At 35.7% G+C, this 8589-nt stretch overlaps 1 pseudogene; it reads right to left on the bottom strand.

The window, feature by feature from the left end:
- Positions 1-3697: 3697 nt before the first annotated feature.
- LOC149213160 (polygalacturonate 4-alpha-galacturonosyltransferase pseudogene) lies at positions 3698-4662 on the bottom strand (annotated as a pseudogene).
- Between the last annotated feature and the right edge of the window lie 3927 nt (positions 4663-8589).

Here is an 8589-nt window from a genome sequence, read left to right on the forward strand (position 1 = left end):
CAAACTAAATCCCGAAACTTAGAAGACTGGCCATTCTTGAACTTCTTTCCTTCTCATTCTCCAGCTCAAAATGGTGAGCCCCATGCTTGTGATCATAGGGCATAATAGAAATGGCATCCAACAATCCAGATGATGCCATCAGCTGCAAATCCTTCTATGCTAATTATTTATTGTAGCTTTTATGGAGGATATAGAGCTTGTACCATGCATAAGCATGATACAAATGACTTTCTAATATCTAAAATATCTTTGTTAACTTTGAATAGTAGATTTTCATCATTTGAGGTTTAGGAATATTCTTGACCATACACAGGGCCATGAATATCTTCAATAGAGTGAAAAGCTTCCTACATATCATATGCCATCTGTCATAAGAAATAGTATAAGGAAAAAATATATTAAAAATAAAAATAATTTAACTCACAGATTCTATAGTAGGTTCATGAAATTTCATTCAACCCAAAGCTTCCACTACAATAGGGTATTCTCCAATAATTAATACCTAAAAGATCAAACTATATCAACCTTCCCATCTAGACAAATATAATCCTATATCTAATTCAATAGGTAACATTTTAGATTTTTGGCTCCCATTCGATAGTGATAACTTCTTAAGGGTGTGCCAAAAATCTACTCAACATGACATTATAACTATTTACATCATGGGCAATATGGCTAAACTCCCAACCAAAGATAAATGGTTTCTAGAATATGAGTTCCCTACACATCTCCCTCATCCCATTTCACAATGGTAGCCAACGATCCAGATGATGCCATCAGCTGCAAATCCTTCTATGCTAAGTATTTATTGTAGCTTTTCTGGAGGATATAGAGCTTGTACCATGCAGAAGCATGATACAAATGACTTTCTAATATCCAAAATATCTTTGTTAACTTTGAATAGTAGATTGTCGTTATTTGAGGTTTAGGAATCTTCTTGATCACACAAAAGGCCATGAATATCTTTTATAGAGTGAAAAGCTTCCTACATATCATATGCCATCCATCATAAGAAATAGTATAAGGCAAAAATATATTAAAAATAAAAAATTTAGCTTACATATTCTACAGTAGGTTCATGAAATTTCATTCAACCCAAAGCTTCCTCTGTAATAGCGTACTCTCCAATAATTAATCCCTACAAGCTCAAACTATATCAACCTTCCCATCTAGACAAATATAATCCTATATCTAATTCAATGGATAACATTTTAGATTTCTATCCCCCATTCGATAATGATACCTTCTTGAAGGTGTGCGAAAAATCTACTCAACATGACATTATAACTATTTACATCATGGCCAATATGGATAAACTCCCAACCAAAGATAAATGTGTTATGCCTTTTCCACATAAGCATTTATTAGCATACCATTTTTAGTCGAGAGAAGGTCCTTTGGATAGTGGGATACAATCTTTATTTCTAGTGAGGGCATCCAAAAATCACCCTTGGACAATTGACTGCTAGCATCTTTACAACAGTTTTTGCTCACTGACTTGATACTTGTCTCAGGGGAGTTTTCCTTGACAATATTTTTCCCATCACTTTTCCTTAAGGTAAAAGTGTGTATACATTGTTGTATGTAATCTTGATCTTCCATATTATCAATACAAGAAGATACAGATCCACCAGTTGAATATGAAATAAGTGCGAAATCGGACAGCTCAAACTGTTCACACTTTGTGTTTTAATCAAAGTTGGCTAATGTTGCATGTTCTTCATCAGAATTTGTCCACATTTGTCCATACTATTATATTTTCTTTTTATACATTACAACTTTCATCCACACTGCCCCTTGAATGTGATTTCTCCTCATTCATTTCTTCAACCTTATCCCCATTATACATCATACTGGACAATCATCATTCTAGTACAAAACAACCTCTAGATATTATTGGTGAATAATTATAGTTAATGGGTTCTCATGTAACGATTCCCAATACCAATGGAACAACATATAATTTGAATCACTCAAGTAATGAATCTCAATTTAACAACATTATAATGTAATTACATTCTACCATAAATACAAATCAAGAATACTTTGCCTTGTAGATTTAAACACCCATGTATTCGATGGATTTATGGGAATGAAGGGAAATTGGAAAGCCAATGATCTCCTACAGTTATGTATGGCTTTGTCTAGTACCTATGGCCTCTTAGACAACCAAGATTGAACTCAAACTCACCCCAAAAATGAAAATAATGCTTAGGGGAGAGGGAAACAACTCTAGTAAGTAGAAATCCACCCAAGAATGCTTAAGAACACTCCAGGTAAGGAGAGAGAAATTTTTAACAGTCGTACAGAAACCAAATTAGCAACTCCTTGAGGAAATGCAACAGCTCTAGAACCGTTGCAGTTGATCTCTAACTCAACAAGAAAGTGGATTATGAGTAACTCAGAGCTGATGCATTTCATAGAGCATCAATCAATCAAGAATTTTTTAATGATGCTAATAGAAATTCAATGGAGAGTTATTTATTTTAGCCATGAGCACAAAGACAGGGAGAACATATAATATAAGTAAGGAGTAAGAATGATGATAACTCATACACCATAAGTTTATTATATCTTAGGAACATATATTAGATCAGAGCCTAGCACATTGCCTTCATTGTCAAAAGAGAGATGCCCATGTGCAAATTATCCCTCACTCCATGTGAGACTATTGTAGCATAGCTGTTATGGGAAAAGGAAGGAATTGGTCATGGCAGTTAAACATTAAATTGAGCTAGTTTCAATGTTGTCCAATTAGTGCTATTACATCTTGTCACAGGCAAATATTGCATGACATTTCAACATTACAAAGGCAACAATCCAGGCATAGTCACTCTTTGTTTAGTTAAGTCAAAGCTCATGGAGAATGATATCCAGGCGTTTTAGCCTATATTCGACCTCTTTTGGGTAGCAACCAAGAAAGTGAAAAAGCTCGAAGTCTGTAATCCAACAGGAGAATAAAAACTAAGGAAAAAACAAAGTCTACAACACTTGAAGAAAACGAAGTCTGTGACTAAGTTGAATCTCAATCTAAAGCTATCTATTTGCTACAAGATCTGAATATCTGTGGTAAAAATTCAAGGGTTTGCCATAGTAGCTGAAGATCAGTAATACAAGGAAAAGAGTCTGTAATTGGAAGTCAGCCTATTATAATAAGAGACTAAACCTGAAATAAGGACATAAATTTACAAACTGCTTCTGACTTTGACTAGGCAGAGACTCAACTATTGACCTTGACTTAAACAGGAGGGCTGAATTGGAGGGACTCTTTGGTCTTTTGTTGGATATCTCATTTTGAATAAATTCAATAAGAGGAGGATTGTTGGGTTTTCCCCTATTGAGAGGTTTTTCCCTAGCTTGAAAGCCTAAATCTCTGTGTCTCATACTTCTTTTTATTCTTGGAAGAGCAATTTGTGTAATTACTTGATGAAATAGAAATATTAACTAACAAAGAAATGAATACTTATATAGGAGTTTACTTCCAACTATGAAGGAATACAATGAGGACATAAAATTTGTAAATCTTAAACATTGCTAGGTCACATCACCTCCAAAAACTTGACTTATTAAGCCATAAACTAGAAACCTTCTATGGAACTCCAAAAACAAATGAATTAGAATGAATTATCAACTAGAATCTAGGGCCTTTGCACTTTACATTTGACAATCTATTCCAGTACGGATATTGAGGTCACAACTATTCATTTATATTGCACTGTTCTAAGAAAGGAGATCATATTTTATATATTTTGTCTAGTAAAGCCTGCACTTCATCATTGCCAGCTCTAACCAGGGTTTCATGTTCCCATTGTAATGAAAAATAGCTACATTGTCAATCTCTGAACAGTCCACGCTAGGATTATATCCTAAACCCAACACATGCCAAGACTTGTCCAAAGGATGGGTCAAGCCATAAAATGTTCAATCCACAGGGTAGTGTTCCAAGCTTCCAAAACACTCTATCCTCATTCTGACATACAATAAAAGAAATACCTAGAAATCAAACAAAGAAAAACCCATTAAGTTTTCTAGCTAATTACTTCAAATTTTCTACAAATACTTTAAAGTAAGCATCACAGGAATTAACATAAATAAACCACACTACACACTTACCATGTTCTGCCACTTGTGATATATTCCAGTTATATCTTGTTTCTCCCATTCTTTGAGATCAAATACATTCATCCCATATGCCCAACCACAAGAATTAGGATCAAAGTGCCTGGCTATGTGTGGATTGGAAAAATTAAGGTATTTTTCAAACCGGCGAAAGCTGTCTCCATATGTTTCCACTGAACCATTAACCTTTCCATGAAGATCTACTGACCACAAGGGCGTCAAATCTTTCTGCACCACAATATCATCATCCAAGAAAAGGATCTTGTCCATTTTGGGATAAATTTGTGGAAGATAGAAACGTAGATGATTTAGCATGGACAAATATTTTGGATTTATATATTTCAAATTGGAGGAACATGCTGAGAGTGTAGTGAAGTGATTTTCCTTGAAATAATACTCTTTCATAGCTGCAAATTCAAGTTGGCGAAGCACAGGGCAATAGGAGGAATTGAGCCATTTAAAATCATCAACATTTTCTACATGTATCGCAGCTTTCCCTAGGGGATTAAGTAAAAACCACATTTTCATGGCCCCAAAATTTAACTTGTCTGTGATGAGATGAAATACATGTTTCTCAGATTCTTGCAAACACATGTAAATCACCTACAATGAGATCCAAATATTAAATGTAAAATGCAGCAAAACTGTTGGACTTCCAAACTTTAAAGTAATTTAAATTAATAAGACTTCACCTTAGCATTCGTGACAATTGAATTCACAACCATAGATGTAGCCAATACATTGTCAGAAAATAATGCATGGGAAGATACTCCAATTTGTCCTTTTTAGGAAATTATCGCTTTTCAAGAGGAAGAAAGTAATAATCTATGGTCAATCACATGGACAGACAATGCAAGCCCTCGGGAACAGACTTTGTTGCCACCTGAATTAAAAATTTACTTTGCTTTTCCAAGGTCCTTACTTGCTCATCTGCAAACTGAAGCATTGCTTGCAACTTCGTTGTTATTGTCGCACAACCATAAAATTGTTCTCTAGCCTTGGATAGGACATGACCCATAGCCTTGATCTTCTCAGGTGCACTAAAACATTCATATCAATTATTGGTCATGAAAAAGAGAATGAAAAGCAGAAAGATTGACACACAGACTGCAACTCTAAATGAAACAAAGGATATGAACACCAAATGCGAATGGAAGCACTTACTACTCTTGATTTAAAAGCATCCAATGTGAACATACAGGGGGTAGTGTTCCAAGTTTCCACAACACTCTATCCTCATTCTAACATACAATAAAAGAAAAACTTAGAAATCAAACAAAGAAAAACCCATTAAGTTTTCTAGCTAATTACTTCAGATTTACTTCAAATACTTTAAAGTAAGCATCACAGGAATTAACATAAATAAACCACACTACACACTTACCGTGTTCTGCCACTTGTGATATATTCCAGTTATATCTTGTTTCTTCGATTCTTTGAGATCAAATACATTCATCCCATATGCCCAACCACAAGCATTAGGATCAAAGATCATGGCTATGTGGAGATTGGAAAAATTAAGGTATTTGTCAAATCAGCGAAAGTTTTCTCCACAGGTTTCCACTAAACCATTAACCTTTCCATGAAGATATACTAACCGCAAGGGTGTCAAATCTTTCTGCACCACAATATCATCATCCAAAAAAAGGATCTTGTCCAGTTTGGGATAAACTTGTGGAAGATAGAAACGAAGATGATTTAGCATGGATAAATATTTTGGATTTATATATTTGAAATTGGAGGAATGTGCTGAGAGTGTATTCAAGTGATCTCCCTTGAAGTAATACTCTTTCATAGCTGCGGATTCAAGTTGGTGAAGCACAGGGCAATAGGAGGAATTGAGCCATTTAAAATCATCAACATTTTCTACATGTATCGCAGCTTTCCTTGGGGTATTAAGTAAAATCCACATTTTCATGGCCCAAAAATTTAACTTGTCTGTGACGAGATGAAATACATGTTTTTGAGATTCCTGCAAACGCAGGTAAATCGCCTACAACGAGATCCAAATATTAAATGTAAATCGCCTACACTATTTATTTTCTGGGATTAGACTAATGTAAGTGCAAGTGCATTCCCCGGATCCCGAAAAAGAACAAAATGGCCATAGAAAAATAGAATTGGTTTTCAAGATGTGGAAAGAGAATACCATTCTAACAGATCCATCTCCTGAGAAGTTGTGCCCTTCTATTTTAAATGACAAAAAATGCATAAAAGGTCAGGTAGAAAGACTTGATGGAGAACAATATCTATAAAAATATCAAAACGCTAAAAAGAGGGTTGCTTTGCTATCATGCATATGCTAAGATCGAGATTTCATTACACATCAATAATAAAATGGTGTGTATAATATCTATTGTTTATTTTGGCCAATGTTCTCTGAACACTATGGGAATAGTGTGAAAATGATATGTATAGCAGAAAGTACCTGGTGAACAAGATTTTTCTTGTGAATTGGGTCTAGTTTGGGTGGATCAGAACTGGTTTTAGCTTGACTGATGAGAAGTGGATTTAGCTTTATGGATGGAAAGTGGGTCTGGCTTGGATAATGACTGGACAGGAAGAATGATTGTTACCCTTCCCACCTAGATTCAATTCCAACAAGATTCAATTTTCATGAGTAAGATGTTGAACTAAACTCTTAACAAATATATTTTTATAATACCCATCCAGCTTATGAAGAATCCAGTGCATGCTTAGGACCATCCTCCTTAGAATGAGGAGTGCCTAGTGAATTCACTGAGTAGTTGCCCAGCGAAATTACCAGTCATATGAATTTCCCTTTGTTAAAAAACCAAAAGAGCATTATTATTTATTGCTATCGGGATGAATGGTTTCATTATCTTTGGCAAGGTAAATTACCCTAGGGGCAGTTGGTAAAACCTTTGCTCTTGCATGAGAGAGGTACAAACTTTGAATCTTTCTCTTGGTAGGTATTGTACCATGTTAATGCAGAGATGGTGTTCACAGCTTCACATAGATCAAATGAGAGGAAAACTATAAAGAAAACTCACAAAATGTCTGGAAAAATGCTAGAGGTGCTAAACTTTTGACAATAAGCGAGGAATGTAAGTTTGATAACATATGTGCCTTCAAATCTTGCGAAAAATCTAAAAGGAAAATCAAATTCCAAAGCAGGTCCATGAGGGTTTGGTTCAATGGTTAACTAGGGGTGGTGAAGGCAAACCAAATTTTGAAGCAGGTCCATGGGGTATTAGTTCAATGGTTAACTGGGGGTAATGATAATTCCTTGCCAAGGCTCAAATCACATAAATACATTGTTTAGTGGGTTCTCAATGAAAGGGATCTTTCTAAAATAGTATAATATGACTACACTTCATTGCAATGGAGATCTTACTTGAATGTTGTAAGAAGACTACACCTCATTGTAATACTACCAGATTAAGAAAGGGTATGCTTGCCAATAAAGATAAATTAAACACTGACCCACCCCAAAAAAAGAGACAGAAGCAACTAGACGAGGGAGGAGGGTAGGAAGAAGCTTACCAGCGAGGGAGGAGGGTAGGAAGAAGCTTACCAGCGAGGGAGGAGGGAAGGAAGAAGCTTATCAGTTGCAGATGTAGATGTGGAGTGGCGAAACCTAGCTACTAGAAAAACCAATGGCATGACCACAAAGATAACAAGGAAGCCCACCACAGTTATTCGATGATGAAAGCCCTAACCTCCCCATCCTCCATTTCTACCACGCTCGTAGCCCTGCAACCCTCCATTCCACACACCTCCTCTTTTCACAGGCATCTTTAGCTCTCATCCCTAACACCACTTTTCTCCTTCTCCTCCTCCTAAATAGATATCGAGCAATGCAGACCTTACTCAATCATAATCCTCTACATCAAACCCATATCATGCTTAGTAGAAATATATGAAGTTAGTAACAACCAAAAAAACCCTTAGATCTCATATATACTTCAAAGCATTTGATATAAAAATTTACCAAAGGCATTACAAAATGGATAGATCAACTGATTTTATGCAGTTTTGAGAAAGAAAGAGACACTGACATGGTAAAAACCTAGATGAAAATGGGCATAGGGGCTGGAAGTAGACAGATTTGAGGGTCTCTATCTCTGTTAGCCTTTTTAGTTAAAAAACCAAAACATATAACTAAGGGAAACACTTCATTAAGATTCAGATGCCAACATAGATGTTATTATTAATGGGGATCCTCACCAATCTAGCTGAATATTCATACACTGTGACATAGGAAGAGGAAGAACAAGCAGGTAGTGTGGGGTATATATGATGCCCCTCAAATTACTAATTTAACTGAGCAAGTACTGACTTGGTATGTCTTGCATTGAGGCATGTAAAGGTAAAGGGAATGCTAGGGGGGTTATTTGATGCAGAACAAGGGTGAATTATGCCACTTTTAATGCACATCATGAGACTCTGTTTAAGATTCGTGATTCTAAAGCTACAAGAATACTAGAGTGTAACAACAAGAGAGAA

Source organism: Pinus tabuliformis, chromosome 1_1 (assembly GCF_031772625.1).
Source record: "Pinus tabuliformis cultivar Carrire ecotype Pingquan chromosome 1_1, CPIR1, whole genome shotgun sequence".
Lineage (NCBI taxonomy): Eukaryota > Viridiplantae > Streptophyta > Pinopsida > Pinales > Pinaceae > Pinus > Pinus tabuliformis.